Here is a 17,344-nt window from a genome sequence, read left to right as displayed (position 1 = left end):
ATGGAAAAATTGAGTCATAAATAATTTTTTCGAACATTTTAGCAATTGTACATAACTTGGATATTGGCCTGTAGTTTTGAACATTATGCTTGTCACCTGACTTGAAAATAGGCACCACGAACGAGCGCTTCCAAACAACAGGCATGATGCCTGAACTCAGCGATTTATTAAAAAGAAGAGAGATAGGATAACTTAAAGTGTTAAAACATTTTCTTAAAAATATTGGTGGTATATCATCAGGACCGTATCCCTTATTAACATCTAACGATTTCATGTATTTTTTAACAGTTGATATTGATAAATTTATAAGGCTGATATCCAAACCACAGTTGCTGTTATTTAGGCTTTTAAGTGTTTGGCTTGAGGTGTCCGTAGCGTAAACTGATTTAAAATATTCATTAAAAATTGAACACATCTCCTCTCCACCACTAGCAGTGCGATCAAATAAAAATACGCTGTCAGGTATGCCGCCGGACGATTTTTTACTTTTCATAAATGACCAAAAGTATTTACTATTTTTGCGTATTTTGGCTTCCGCCTCGTAAATGTATTGATCATAGCATTGACGTTGTACTAATTTTTGTCGGTCACGTAAAAGAACAAATGTGTGGTAGTCAGATATTCTATTATAAATTTTCCATTTAGTGTGAAACTTTAATTTTTCTGCAATAATTTTTATTAAAGCATGGGAATACCAACAAGGATAATTATTTAAAAACTTTATATTCTTAGTAGGAACCAGATCAGAAATTATAGAATTTATAATTTGATAGAAGTTGTCGACTGCACGCGTAGTATCACAGTCGTTTAGTACATCATACCAATCTACACTCGCCAGAGCCTCATTAATCGCATCATAATCAGCTTGACGGAACAAACGTATTCTACGTGAATTAGATGTAACACGTCTAGATGTAGACATCAAGAGTTGTATTTGTAAAGCAGGGTGGTGAGCATCTTCCCTCACCAGAGGAACACTACATTTATTAACTGCACAGACACAACCAGTAATAACAAGGTCTAACAATCGACCATTCGCATTTGAAATTGAATTATATTGTTTAAAATCATTGAACTGTAAAAAATTATATAAACACTCAATTAATGCGTTTCCACAACTGAAGTTATTAATAATCATATATTTACTCTCTCTTGTCCATGTAGCCCCAGAAATATTAAAATCACCTACTATTAAGAAGCTATCATTAGTCCGACAGATATACTCTTGAGAAACTATTTCGAATAATTCAGTTAATACTTCAAATTGAGATCTGCAGTGTGGAAAGTAGCAACAATATACATGCAATAGTATAGAAGAGGGACCAGGTTTAGTTACTATAGAGACTTTTATTATTTCCGCCGCATGATTCGTTAATATAATAGGGCAGGAGGAATACACAGAAAGATTAGAGTCAACGGCGATTAGAACCCCACCTCCCATTTTATCACCTCGTGAATTGTAACACCTGTCACTTCTATACACGGAATAACGGGAATCAAATATTTCAGAATCAAATATACCTTCGTGTAACCAAGTCTCAGTCAAACAAACTATATCGTTATCTTGTTGCACTAAATTTCTAAAGACTACATTTGTTTTAGTACGCAGCCCACGTACATTTTGGTAAAGTATATTAAGCTTTTTACTCATAATCGAGAAGATACACAATAGTTAAACATACACTCTTCCCATTTGCCCGCAAGTAACAGAAAATATAATGTCCCAAAATACGTAACATAATAAACAATTTTTTTTACATGTTTTTTTAGAAAGATAAAAACGTTAAGAGATATTATTACAAAAATGAATAAATACGGAACATTAATCAATACATATAAGAACATTACAAATATTAATATAAATCCAATAGAAACTAAACTATAATAATCTGTTAAGCCTTTTAAAATAGAAATTGTCCCTAGACCATCTTTTTTAAATCAGCATGCGATGTTATGTGTATGACCGGGCTGGAGTTCGTGCGACGAACCATAATACAACATTTTTTTACCCAAACATATTCATAACATTTTTCTGTAGCAGTTTTTTTTACTAAACTTAAGAGTGATTTATTAAAACTTGTAAGATGATCATTGAAATAAATGGGACTAGTAGAAGTGAAACCTAAGTCATTGCAACTCAATTTACGCTTACGAGCCAGTGATAAAAATTCGTCCTTTTTCCATCGGCATAGGAACCGCACTATAATGGGTTTAGCTTTCTTAATGTCACGGTTCTTTGGAGCCACCCGTGTAACAAAGTCAATATCTGTGTTAATATTTAAGTTTGTATCTGCCTTTTCTGCAATATTTTGTAAGATAGTATACAAATTTTCATTTTTTCTTTCAGGTACTCCATATATTTCAATGTTATATCTGCGAGCCCATTGTTCCTTACTATTATTTTCGACTATCAGGGATTCGAATTGAGACTTTATATGCTCAAAGTCATTCGACTTACTTGACAGTTTCTTAACATCTGCTTCGCATTGCAAAATTCTAGCATTCATATCTTCAAATTTGCTGTTATAAAAATCCAAACTTTCCTTAACACTATTAAATTCTTGCCTTAAGGCTTTTAATTCATTTTCTAGCGGTAACATAAAGGATTTAAATTCGGTCTTCAGGCTTGCAATCTCTTTTGTTATTATAGATTTTACACTTTCAACAAGAACTGAGGAGTTATTATCAGGCGAACAAATTATCGTGGATGAGCAGCCTCTGCGCAGATTTATGTTGTCGTCTATACCCACGTTGCGTACAGGTGTATTGTCTTTATTTAGGTGACGAGGCTGAGTCAAAGTGCACTCTGGGCAAATCCAAGACTTTTTGTATTCATTAGATAAATTATCTTTATTGTTCTTGGAAGGATACAAACATTGGACGTGATAGTTCTTTTTGCACTTGGAGCAAACTATACAGTCTGTGGCTCCACCTCTGGTAGCTTTGCAACACTCGTACTTCATTTCGATTTTAAAATTCGATGAAAAATAATTATGAAGAATATATGACTTATATGGTACTCTCGGGGTTTGAACCAGGGATTAGCGGTCAACGGTGTAACGCAAAAAACGATCGTACCACTAGACCAACAACGCCTGTACGTCAGAAAGCCAAATATACGTACAGGTTTATATACAAAGCACCGTTACAAATTACAATCCTTGAGTCCTTTTGTTTAACTAATATATGTCACACACCAAAGGTCACGGCAATGTCACTTATAAAACGGTTTCAATATAATTCTTTAAAAAATGGGCTCAAACATCCTCCGATTATTAAAACGAATTACTCGAAAGTCAAAGTATTCAATAATATTAACGTTTCACTTTAAATAAACTGTTAAAAATCACTTTAAACTATTAAATGAGATTTATTTATACGGAAGGAACAATAACGCGTCTGCTTCTTACGACTGTGTGTTTATTTGTGAATATTATTTTATTATTATATTTGTTTTATAATATGTAGTGATCAGTGTGCAGTGTAACTTGTTTGGCAAATAAATATACAAGTTTAAAGACAGTTTAATGTACAGTCTTCGCATTTTAATAAATGTTTTTTAATTATTCCCTAAGTACTCTAATTATTCAATCCAACACCACATGATGTCCAGAAATCCAAGACCAGGGTAATTTATGGCTTTGCCTCGCGCAGTCACACTGTTCAAACTTTAGCCGGCGGTTTTTCTGAACTGATGCCTCGATTGGCTGGCTATAAGAAATGAGAAAGAAATTCCCACCGCGACGGAAATTTTATTCTTATTTCTAATTCCTTATTTTTGAATTATGAATTGATTAACAGTTCTCCCATCGCTTGATTCCCTTATTCCTTGTTCCTTATCTCATGTACCTTATTTTTTTTTTAACAGTTAGGTCAGTATTCGAATTTATCAAAATTTTTTGGGTTAAACTATGCATACCAAATTTCGACATTTTGTCAAGGACTCCTTGTATAGTATATTATCAGTTGAATATTTTCGGAAATCGAATTCTGGAAAACATTTTCTTGCACGCATAAGTGTACCTGATGTTGTGGTCTTACATCTCCTAATTAATTATCTTTTTCTTTTACTGGATTTCCGAATTGAATTCCGAACGTTTTGCCATTATAAATTTTAAAAACTCGAGCTATGTACAAAGTTAATAAAAATCTGTTTGCTTTTTGCTTGTTTTGCATTCATTATGTTTTGCATTAAGATCGTATTGTGTATTTTTGCGGAGATATTTACGAGTTTTTAGGACTTGTGTTAAGTTTAACTTGGATTTTCGAGTCGTATTTCAGATGTTTTAAGTATTTAAATAAAAAAAAAGTAACATCGATTCCTTTCTCGATTATATTGAACTTTTAGTTTTACGAGACATTTTCGCCTCATTAGGACTAATTAAGACTTTAAATCAATTTTATTGCCAAATTAAAGCGACGATTTTGATTTTTGATTTCGTCGTTTAAATAAATAATTACTTTCTGTTATTCTTAATTTTAATGCGTGTATATTTACCGATGATTGTTGTTTCAAGACAAGCGCCATTGACTTTCCATATGCTTATAGTGTATATAATAAATAGTATTTTTTTTATGGTTGGCAGACGAGCATATGGGCCACCTGATGGTAAGTGGTCACCAACGCCCATAGACAATGACGCTGTAAGAAATATTAACTATCCCTTACATCGTCAATGTGCCACCAACCTTGGGAACTAAGATGTTATGTCCCTTGTGCCTGCAGTTATATATAGATATATAAATTTCGAGGATTTATGTAAGCAATGTGGATACCTGCTGTCCTTGTATGGACGTTAGGAGGAGGAATGAGTATGTTGTTAGGAAGGCCTTGAGCATGGATGTGGATGGATATAGAGGTAGACGATCAAAGAAACGATGGATGGATTGTGTGAATGACGATATACAAAACAACAACAACAACAACAGCCTGTAAATTCCCACTGCTGGGCTAAAGGCCTCCTCTCCCTTTGAGGAGAAGGTTTGTAACATATTCCACCACGCTGTTCCAATGCGGATTGGTGGAATACACATGTAGTGAATTTCTATGAAATTTGTCATATGCAGGTTTCCTCACGACGTTTTCCTTCACCGCTGACCACGAGATGAATTGCCTGGGGTTGAACCCCCATAATCGATTAAGATGCACGCGTTCTAACCACTGGACCATCTCGGCTCGAATGACGATATGTTTAGAGAGAATGTTACTTGCGAGATGACGTCAGATAGGGTAGTAATGCTGCGCCGATCACAAGTCATATCGGGATAAGGCCAAAGGATGATGGTTGCCGATAAAAAATTCGAGGCGGTTTAAAAATTTCTTCCTGCTTTTTATAATTTAAATCCACCAAATATATAGGACGTGTTTTGGGATTCCTGTTTAAAACGAAATTGCTTTCGTTGTATATTATGTATTTTATATAAATAAATAAATATTGGAAAATATATAATAATATATAATGGTTTTGGTTTGGTGAGGTTTTTTTTTAAGGAAAATCAACATTTCGTACTTTTTCATAGATAGTAGACCACCCTGTTCCATAACTTGTACCCTTGGGATGATCCCACATGATCGGAAAGATCAGACGTATGTTTAACTAATTCAAACATATAACTGCTAGTCGGCTAGTGAGAATAAATATAATATATATTGAACAACATCACATACATTACTCTGATCCCAATGTTAGTAGCTAAAGCACTTGTGTTGTGGGAAATCAGAAGTAACGATATCACAAAAACAACGGACCCAAGACAACAGAAAATTCATGATCTACATCGACTTTGTCAGGAATCGAACCCGGAACCTCGGAGGTCGTTAAAGAAGTGGTTTGCATACCGGAGACCTGAAGCCCCCTTCTTAATTATCCTTATCTAAAGCCGTTATGATATCAAACTAACAATGCGTTAAAAATGGTGTTACCGTTCAGTAATCAAGACCAATGGGCTCATTGAAATCAGCTCGATAACTTTGGATACCCCTTCGGAACTTGGGAGTTTCTGGCTTTGATTTCAACAGGATTTGTGAGCTAGTGTTCAATTCTAGGAGCCGAGATGACCCAGTGGTCAGAACGCGTGCATCTTAACCGATGATTGCAGTAAACCCAGAAAAGCATCACTGAATATTCACGTGCTTAATTTGTGTTTATAATTCATATCGTCCTCGGCTGTGAAGGAAAACGTCGTGAGGAAACCTGCATGTGTCTAATTTCATCGAAGTTCTGTCACATGTGCATTCCACCAACCCGCATTGGCACGGCGTGGTGGAATATGTTACAAACCCTCTCCTTAATGGAAGAGGAGGCCTTATCTCAGCAGTGGGAATTGTACAGGCTGTTACTTTACTTTACTTTACTATGAAAAGACCAAACATGACATATACATATTTAAAAAAGACAAATAAAATGAAAAGTAATTTATGCTCGTGAATTTGTTGTGTGTGTGCGTATCTGCGACCGCCCCCAGTAAAGTAATTTTTTTGTGGTATAGGTTGGCGGACGAGCATATGGGCCACCTGATAGTAAGTGGTCACCATCACCCATAGACAATGACGCTGTAAGAAATATTAACTATCCCTTACATCGTCAATGTGCCACCAACCTTGGGAACTAAGATGTTATGTCCCTTGTGCCTGCAGTTACACTGGCTCACCCTTCAAACCGGAACATAACAATACTAAGTACAGTCATTTGGCGAGAATAACTGATAAGTGGGTGGTACCTACCCAGACGGGCTAGCACAAAGTCCTACCACCAAGTAAAACCAAATACCATATACGTTGTAAATTATTAAAAAAAAAAAATGGAAAGTAATTAATGCTCGTGAATTTGTTGTGTATATATGCGATCGTTCCCAGTAAAGTAGTAAAGAACCACTGATAATTTTCGAAGTTTCTAATGTGATGTCGTAAATAAACAAATTCTGTAGTACATTTAGTATCATTTAGTATCAGATCAGCGCCTAAGCGAAGCCCGGTTTGGTCGGTAGTATTTGAAAGACGTTTGACTCCGCTTCGGTAGTTTAAGGTCGTTTTAACAGTACATAAAGAATATAATTTTATAATATATGTTAATGATGAATAGTAATTAATATGTAAATGTATTCAAATAATTGAAATGTTCTACACCAAGGCGGAAGACGGATGAAAAAATTATTTCAATGACTAAATATTTTTTTTATTATAATTTTGTGTTGATAAGGCCTAATGAGGAGCGGTGAAGAGGGTACAGTGGTTATAACTCGTGGGTGTTAACTTATGATTGCGGGTTCGAATTCAGGTACTACTGAAATATCATGTGCCTTATTTATGTTTTGGTAGAGCAGTGTCCAGAACCTTAACTTCAAACTAAAAATAAGGTCTTTCCAAGTTTAGTTACAAAGTCTAAGTCAATAATCTTTATTCAAAATAGTAGTGATTACACTTTCTCATTAATTGTCGAAAATCTACCACCGGTTCGGAATTTAACACCTCAGACCTGAGAAGAACCGGCGAAATAAATTCAGCGGGATCTATTTTTTTTTGACTTACTTATTTTTGTTTATTCGTACGAAGTCTGGACGCACAAATAGTATATTATATACTAGCACTACTACTACTAAAGATACATTGTTAGTAAAACTTCACAGCATATATCACATATTACGTTTTCAATTTCGAGTCTCTTATTTCAAAAACATACGACTTTCATACAAAATACCAAGTGAGATTTATGTACAGAACGACACAACTCAGATGTAGCATCGGCAAAATTCGTTAAACCGATCTCATCCGAATTGAGTACGCTATCCCAAATCATCATTGTCTATTTCTCATGTGAATATGATCTTTACGCAAACGTATTAACTTGTAATATAACATGAGCTAATATATTCGTTAATTTGACACGTCGATTTACACGCACTCGCTGTCTCGGGTCGAACTGACGCGAGAATCTATAGCGACGAATAGCGTCGAGTGGCGCGATAGGGAGCTGTTTCTATTGGTTGTGTGAATCGGCAGTGATCGGTTTTATTGAATTTACCGATTCTACATCTATTTGTGTCGTACTATATGTATTTCCCTTTTTGATTATAGGGACATATTTAATTAATGCCAGTGAACTGACCAGGCTTCGCACGCGTGCATTTTATAAAGGAAGCAAAGTGCGATTAATTAAAATCATATTAATTAGGCATGTTTATTAATTAGCTTACTTTTATGTCATCATTATTACATAGTATAAAACAAAGTCGCTTACCGCTGTCTATATATGCTTAGATCTTTAAATTTACGCAACGGATTTTGATGCGGTTTTTTTTAATACATAGAGCGTTTCGAGAAGGTTTTTGTATATAATACATGGACAATATAGTACAGAAACGCTGATAATTTTAGCGTCTAATATAATGTCGTAAATAAAGAAATTCTGTAGTATATTTATAGTATCAGTATTGTACCCGTGTGAAGCCGGGACGGGACGCTAGTTCGAAATATGTTTGAAAAAAAAATATAATGACTTGTTATTTTATTGTTAAACGTATATCAAAATTTGTTCGCCAAAATAAAGGCTATTGTATACTAGTAATTACTAACTGAACGGCTTTACTAGATTCTTAAAAAAAGGCTGGTCAAACCAACCGTTGAACCCCACTCAGTGTATAGACCCTTAATCTTAGGACGATCTCCGTGGTCGAGTAGTGTGTACACCGGTTTTCATGCAACTCGCTTTACGCCACTGTACGCTACCCCTGGGTCCCGAGCCCGATTCCCGGCCAAGTCAATGTAGAAAAGTTCATTAGTATTCTATGTTGTCTCGGGTCTGGGTGTTTGTGGTATATTTCCACAACACAAGTGCTTTAGCTACTTACATTGAGATCAGAGTAATGTATGTAATGCTGTCTAATATTTGTATTTATTCAAAAACACCAAAGTTTGTGAGAATCGATCTTGGTTTCGATTTCATGCAAAAGTTTCAGAGTCAGATTTCTGATTCAACACCCCCAAACACGCTGTTTAGTCTAATGTAACTAAAGTTTATTTTATCTTTTTTTTTATTAGGAAGGCAGCCTTGCAAATCGGCAGCTCGCCAGTGAGGACCAGTAATGACATCCGGCCATATTTACTGTAAGATTTTTTTTTTATCATTCTTTTACGGTACCATTTTCGTTCATCGATGGAACAGCAAGGTTCTCAGGATGTATCGAAGTATTCCAGTATTAATGTGCAAAGGTGTTTTATTGTGTGACTTACATAATCTGATGGGAACGCGAATCTGATCTGATCCCTCAGGTTCAAGCTTTGGAGCAATGGATTTTTCGTGCTTTCCCAAATTATTGGTAGCACATTAACTATATACTTAAACATGGAAACAATAAATTCTGGATGTAAAGACTCAAAAATGTGATATGGTATTGATCGTGTGTTTGAACCTAATTCCTAGTAATGTAGAGCCTTATTAGAAGCCTCTATCAATGAAGTATTCCATGTCATCCTCTCCTTACAATATCAATACGGTAAACACTTACTGTCGAGTCGAGATGGCCCAGTGGTTAGAACGCGTGCAAGCCCAGGCAAGCACCGCTGCTTCATGTGCTTAATTTGTCTTTATAATTCATCTCGTACTCGGCGGTGAAGGAAAACATCGTGAGGAAACCTGCATGTGACAAATTTCATAGAAAATCTGCCACATGTGTATTCCACCAACCCGCATTGGAACAGCTTGGTGGAACATGTTCCAAAACCTTCTCCTCAAAAGGGGGAGGAGGCCTTTAGCCCAGCAGTGGGAATTTACAGGCTGTTGTTATTGTTGTAAACACTTACTGTCCTCCAACCCATTTTCCAAACCTTCTCCTCAAAGGGAGAGGATTCCTCGTCAGAACATCAGATGCTGTCGGTTTAATGATGACGAGTAATCTTTGATACCGCATCTAAACAACTATGTTTATCGTTCTGGTACGCCAAAGCATCCAAAGTACAATAACTGTAATACTCGCTCTTTCTCTCTTATGCTTTACAGCAAACCATATGTGAGAAAGTGATGAAGCGAATATGAAACCAATTTCGATAACACGTTTCATCTCTTTCTCACATATCGTACAATTTGAAATTAAACGAAGACAGGGCGATATATGCCTATTAGTAAACGCGCCCCCCCCCCCACCGGAACCCCCAATCCAATCCGAATAACTATCACATTGCAATTACTTAAACGTCAAAAATTAAACGTCAATAAAAAATATACGTCACCAAGTACTCGATAAGACACGATGTTTTCGTTTTTCCGAAATTTAATTTCCGATGTTAAATTCGTATTGCTGATTAAATCGCCATTTTTTTTTTCCCAATCCGAACACTTGTTAATTATCTCTTCGTTAATATAAAACATTGGAACAAGTGTCGATGCCTTGAGTCAATTAAGGGATTGAAGAAAAAAATCGAAAATGCAAAACACTTGGTGCGTTTTCGAAATGTCAACGAAATTATCTTCGCTCTCGTCTCAGCGCCTGTATATTAATGAATTAATCTCGAAACCTTTAGTATAAATGTGTACAGTACGACACAAATCAGATCACATCGGCGAAATTCGTAAAACCGATCACATCCGAATTGAGTACGCTATCACAAATTATCTATATTTATTTCGTATGCGAATATGATCTTTACGCAAACGTAATAACTTGTAATATCATATGACCCTAATATATTCGTCGATTTACATACAATTGCTTTCTCGTCTTTGAACTAACGCGAGAATCTTTAGCGACGTATAGCGTCGAGTGGCGCGATAGGGAGCTATTTCTATTGGTTGTGTGAATCGGCAGTAATCGGTTTTACGAATTTTGCCGATGCCAAATCTAAGTTGTGTCGTACTATACGTGCGTTCGTTTGTTACGCTTTTACGTCTGAACTCCTTATTATTTATGCTATTGGTTGGCGGACGAGCATATGGGCCACTCTGATGGTAGTTGGTCACCACCGCCCATAGACAATGTCGCTGTAAGAAATATTCCTTTAACATTGGGAAGGTTTGGAGCATATTTCAACAAGCTATTCTAAGCAGTTGTCGCCCGCGGCTTCGCTCGCGTTTTAATGCGTTAGTTTTCATGTGTCGGGTGCAAAAAAGTGGATTATGTCCTTTCTTGGAATTTTGTTTCCTAAACAGCAAATTTCATCAAATTCGGTTCAGCGGTTTGGTCGTGAACGAGCGACAGACGGAGCTTCTTTCATATTTATAATATTAATTAATATAGATATAATTAAAAAATATTTTGCGCCAAATTAAAACTATATAAATGTCTGTACTGTATCCATTCCTAAACCGATTGTGATGAAACTTTGGTAAGGTGTTCTGATTAAATTAGATACATGCTGTTATGTTATGTCAACTGTTGAGGTTTTTCGTGTAATGTTTAGGTAACTGATAGGTGTATGAACGCATTTCTTTTTGGACTCCACTGTATGGTATGTTGCCACAGTTAAGAAGAACCAACGCACGCGCCGATAACGATTGTACAAAGATCAACAATCTGATAAGCGATGCGTGAACGCATAGAAAACGTGGCGTACAAAAACGCGTTATGCGTTTTTTGCAAGCAGATTAGAACCTACTTGCTTCTACTACTAATATTATAAATGTGAAATTAAATATGTTTGTCTGTTATGCTTTGACGGTTAAACATCTGAACTGGATTTGAATGGCTGTGAAGCAAGATTGAATCCAATGGAAAGGCAAGGGTATTTTTGTTGTAACTTAAGCCTTCGACCAATCCACCGAACCCCCAAAGTTTGAATCCTAAGGAAAGATAATGGACAAGGGCACATTTTTGCACCTAATACCCTCGGCCCCAAGACGCCCCAAAAAATTGGTAGTTATTAATCAAAATAAAAATATTCTCTAGCACATTTGAATCAATTGAACTAAATTTAAAGATACTAATCATTACACAGTATCAAAACGAAGTCGCTTACCGCTGTCTGCCTGTATGCTTAGATCTTTGATATTACGCAACGGATTTTGATGCGGTTTTTTTTTAATAGATAGAGTGATTTGCAAGAAAGGTTTTTATATATAATACATGGACAATACAGTAAAGAAACGCTGAGAATTTTAGAAGTTTCTGATGTGATGTCGTAAATAAACAAATTCTGTAGTATATTTACTATAAGCCTCATCATAATCTGTCATATAACTCATGGCATTATACTATATTGCTTAACTCTTCTTCTCATCATCTATCTCTTTCTTTCATTTACGAAAAGAAACGGCAGGAGACCAAGTTACTCCCATTAACAAATTCCCATATTATAAGTGTTAATTAGATTCAATTAATTTTAATATTATACGAATACTGAGTTGATTTTTTTTTGTTATCGTATTTTATTGAGTGTTTAACTCTTATTCGTCAATGTTCGCGCTGGATTTAATTGTATTTAATTAACATACCTGTTTTAATTAGTGGAAATCTGCCGCTTAGTTACTCGTCGATTCTTCGCGATGGAGCCTATTTATTCTGAGTCGGCGTTATTGTTTCAAAATCAAAATCGAAATAAACTTTATTCAAGTAGGCTTTTAGCAAGCACTTTTGAATTTTCATTTGACAATTAAGTGAAGCTACTACGGAGAAGAACCGGCAAGAAATGTAGTATTTACTCTTTTTCAACATTTAAAATACGGTGTTAGTTAAGTACGATTATATATGTATGTAATGTGTCCTGCCTGGAAGTGAAGGGGTATTTATTAAGGTTTAATTGATATATTCAGTAATGATAATAGGCTCTCTAGAGTTCGATGTACCTGGATATGAAATAAGCTGTATCCCGTGGCTTTGCTTGCTTGGTTATTTAATTTATTTACAGATTAATTTAAAACGTTATATTAATTTGAGACCTCTTTGTACAAAACATTGGTGTGTTTTTTCATCCTCTTAGGGGTAGATTAACGCATACAATTTAAAATGTTACAGACTTCCGTATAAACTTTCAACTCTCATTTAACCCCCTTAGGGGCCGAATTGACTGAAAATTTTTTGAACAATTGAATGAAAAATTTTTGCACTATTGACCAATATTTAATTTTTTTTTCTATTAATTTATTTCTTTGTCAATACTTGAAGTTAAGCAAAGGCCTATTAATGATATATTTCTGGGAGACATGTTTTCGATCTCCGTCCAATAACAGCTCCAAATTGGCTTAGTACCCATGTGACAGAATTTCCTAGAGATCAGAACAGACTAGAGCTGGTTTCCTGGACGATGTTTTGTTCATTACCAAGCATGACATGAATCACAAACAATATAATCCAGGTTTGAATCCATAATCAGTGAAATTTCACCTGTGCTAGCCACTGGGCCACGCGGCTAATATTTGAAATATATGTCATTCATAATATTAAAATAGTTATAATAATTTATGATAAATCAATGATATTCAAGCAGGCTTTACAATTATTTTTGAATCGTCATTTAACAATTAAGTGAAGCTACCACCGGTATGTAGAACCGCCAAGGAACTCAGTAGTTACTCTTTTGACATTTAGTTAAGTTTTGTAAGACTAGTCACTCGAAAAGGTGCACGCAGATCGGTTCAAACTCTTTAACTATTAGAGCGTGTCGTGGTCATTACGAAACGTCGCCGGTTGTTTTTCTGAGATCTAGTGGGTTTTTGTACGAACTACGTTACGTTAACCGCCTGTAAATTTCCCACTGCTGGGCTGAAGACTCCTTTTGAGGAGGATTTGGACCATATTCCACATCGCTGTTGCAATGCGGTTCGGTGGAATACACGTGTGGCACAATTGAGGAATTATACATATGCAGGTTTCCTCAGCGGTGAAGGAAGTAGATTTTAAGAACGTTAATTGTAAATCGTTTTTTTTACACGCGAGTGTCTTATTTTTCCTCTAGAGGAAAGATTGTCTTTCGATAGAGGCTTTCAGAAACGACGGTAGCGTTACTCTTAATTATTTAATTAGTTAACTAATAGTAACAGTGTACATTTAATAATTAAGAAAATCAATTGATATGCATTATAAACGAGAGAGTCCAGTGGTTAGAGCGCGTGAATCTTAACTGATGATTGCGGGTTCAAACCCAGGCGAGCATGAAGGAAAAAAATCGTGAGGAAATTGCATACGTCATTGCATGTCATCCGGCATATGTGCCTCACGACTTTTCCGCAACAGTTAGAGTAATCTCTTCAACAGAGTGAATATAATACTCGCAAGTCTATAGATGACCATGCCACTTACTATATATATGTATATATATAAGTAACCGTTAAAATAATTATTGATTCGAATGTACAGTCGGGGTAAGAAAAGGTTCGTCACCTTAAGATCTATTTTCGTGTGCTCAGTGTGAGCGATAATCTGCTTTACCGATCGAGAATATATGACACTGACAGACATATTTGGACGATTCAGTAGAAGATATCACATCTAATTTGAATTTGTAACGACTGATTACGTCATTAAAAAGATTTCACGTTGATATAAAACTAGACGCAGTCCAAAGATGTTACGCTAATTTGAACCGAGTTATCGTACTGTGTAAGTTTAATTTTATATGCAGCTGTCAGTTTAGTGCGTTAGTTACAAAAGGTACTAAGAGTTTAAGACTTGATAAAGGAGTGAATTTGAAAACTGACGAAGGTTTTCCCATTCTGACTGTACAGTTATATCGAAGTGACTTTCGAGTTTTAATTATAATCGAATTAAAACTCACATTAACAAAAGTAATTCGATATTATACTTAACTAAACGAATGGATGAGTTTATCAATTAAACCTTTTCACTTGAGTGACGGACGCACGCATTTTTCGAAATATATGCTAATAATATGCAAGCGCGAATTTTCACACGCGACTGATAGTGGCTCAGGGCGTGTCTCCTGTGGAAGATCGATGCTATGAAGCGATTTGTTAGCTATATACTAGCGGCCCGACCCGGCTTCCCATATCAAATTAAATCAAAATAAACTTTATTCGAGTAGGCTTTTACAAGCACTTTTGAATCGTCATTTTACAATTAAGTGAAGCTGCCACCGGTTCTGAAATTACAATCTACCTAGAGAAACCGTCAATAAAATCTAGTAACTCTGTAGTCAATGCCAATATTTGGCATATTCGACCCTTTATCAAAAGAAATCAAATAAACTTTATTCAAGTGAGCTTTTACAAGCACTTTTTAATCGTCGTTTTACAATTAAGTTAAGCTACCACCGGTTCGGAAAGTATATTCTACCGAGAAGAATTGGCAAGAAACTCAGTAGTTACTCTTTTTCAACATTTAAAAAATACAAAGTCATGTTAGTTAATACAATTATTTAAAGTAATATATCCTGCTTGGAAGTCAACAGTTAAAAGTTTGTAATTAAAATTTGACATGCTAACGAACGAACGTTTTCGTAAATGAAGCGAATGATTTTAAATGAAACGAAGCCTTAACAAATTGGATATGACGTCTGAATCATCGGAATGCCCTAAAAAAGGGAACCATTCAAAATGTGTCGGTTTAACTGACACTCAATACCGATGTCCAGTGGTGGGTACCCTGTGGTTAGCCTGACGATGGTGATTAAGCGAGGAAGTTTGATGTGCCGCCGTATAACCTGATCGATTTCGGGAGACATTTCAAGACTAGATAAATGTATATAAAGAGTCGAGATGGCCCAGTGGTTAGAACGCGTGCATCTTAACCGATGATTGCGGGTTCAAACCCAGGTAAGCACCGCTGTTTCATGTGCTTAATTTGTCTTTATAATTCATCTTCAAGCTTTCAAGCTCAGCGGTGAAGGAAAACATCGTGAGGAAACCTGCATGTGACAAATTTCATAGAAATTCTGCCACATGTGTATTCCACCAACCCGCATTGGAACAGCGTGGTGGAATATGTTCCAAACCTTCTCCTCAAAGGGAGAGGAGGCCTTTAGCCCAGCAGTGGGAATTTACAGGCTCTTGTTGTTGTTGTTGTTGTAAGGGATAATGAATAAGGAATAAGGAACTCTCTTAAGGAGTATCCGTTATAAATACCATGACGAAATTTGGTATGCATAGTTTAACTTCTATAATGATCTTGAATAAGTCAGTTCAATAATAAAATCCTAAAATAAAAAATAAGAATATTATTTATTATCTATCATTGTTTTGTTCTGTTGTTGTTATTTTTTTAATTTTTTGTATTTTTTATAATTGTTTCGTTATATTTATTTCTTTCTTAATTCTCCAAAAATGTAAAAACTGGTTTTATGCGGTTTTCAGAACAGGATTGTGATGATGAAAATCTGACCTCGAAATCAAATTATCTAGTCAGTATAATGTATCCCACTTTTTCGGCATAAGTGCTATAGCATATTATTCGATACAAGATTTTATAGATTAATATAATAAAGCGTGGAGTTAATACCTGTTGACTTCCAAGCAGGATATAATAATCTAAATAATTGTATTAACTAACTTGACTTTGTATTTTTTAAATGTTGAAATAGAGTAACTACTGAGTTTCTTGTCGGTTCTTCTCGGTTGAATCTACTTTCCGAACCGGTGGTGGCTTCACTTTATTGTTAAATGACGATTCAAAAGTGCTCGTAAAAGCCCACTTGAATAAAGTTGATTTTGATTTTTATTTTATTGATCAAAATATACTTCACTAGTAGCCGTCCGCGACTACGCTTGCGTTTTAGGGTCTTATGTAGCCTATGCTTTGAGTTCAAGTTTGCTTCATACCAAATTTCAAAATTTTCAAAATTATTGTAAAAGCCTACTTGAAAGTTTATTTTGATTTCATTTGATAAACATCTAATCTCAAGGTCGAATATTAGTCAATATAACGAGTCAATCCATATCGCCACGAGGATTCGGTAAAGCGTCATCCTTACGTGTCTCCCGTTCGCCCCTATCTCGTCAACTCGTTCGACCTCACCAAAATCTGTTAATTTTTTAATGATGTATTCGTACTTTATATCAGTATGCTAAACAGTTCTTACGAAGCTAAATGATTATACTCGCCGATCGTGCTGCGGTCACACCTTTGTTGTGTGGTCATTTAAATTATGTTTACGGTTTTTTTTTTATTTCAAGTCCGTTGACGCACTGGCGAGATGGCTCAGTTAGAACGCGTGCATCTTAACCGATGATTGCAGGTTCAATGTTCAAGCATAATTTGTGTTTATTCATCTCGTGTTCGGTGAAGGAAACATCGTGAGGAAACCTGCATGTGTCTAATTTCGTAGAAATTCTGCCACACGTGTATTCCACGAACCCGCATTCCAATCCTTCCCCTAAAGGGGGAGGAGGCCTTCGCCCAGAAGAGGGAAATTTACCGGCCATTGTTGTTTTTGTTAGTTAAATACAATTATATATGTATGTTA

The 17,344-nt window shown here is 35.6% G+C and overlaps 1 protein-coding gene across 1 annotated transcript in view; it reads left to right on the top strand.

Moving 5' to 3' along the window:
* The window catches only part of LOC124541513 (protein tramtrack, alpha isoform-like), a 131,668-nt gene that overhangs the window by 34,913 nt on the left and 79,411 nt on the right, over positions 1-17,344 (top strand). The window contains exon 2 of the mRNA XM_047119428.1: positions 9,038-9,103. The gene's annotated coding sequence lies outside the window, so the exon portion shown is untranslated. The remainder of the gene's footprint in view (positions 1-9,037; positions 9,104-17,344) is intronic.

This window comes from Vanessa cardui, chromosome 28 (genome assembly GCF_905220365.1).
Source record: "Vanessa cardui chromosome 28, ilVanCard2.1, whole genome shotgun sequence".
In the NCBI taxonomy this organism is placed as follows: Eukaryota; Metazoa; Arthropoda; class Insecta; order Lepidoptera; family Nymphalidae; genus Vanessa; species Vanessa cardui.
The sequence above is the reverse complement of the archived record's forward strand: the minus strand, read 5'-3'. Positions and strand labels throughout refer to the sequence as shown.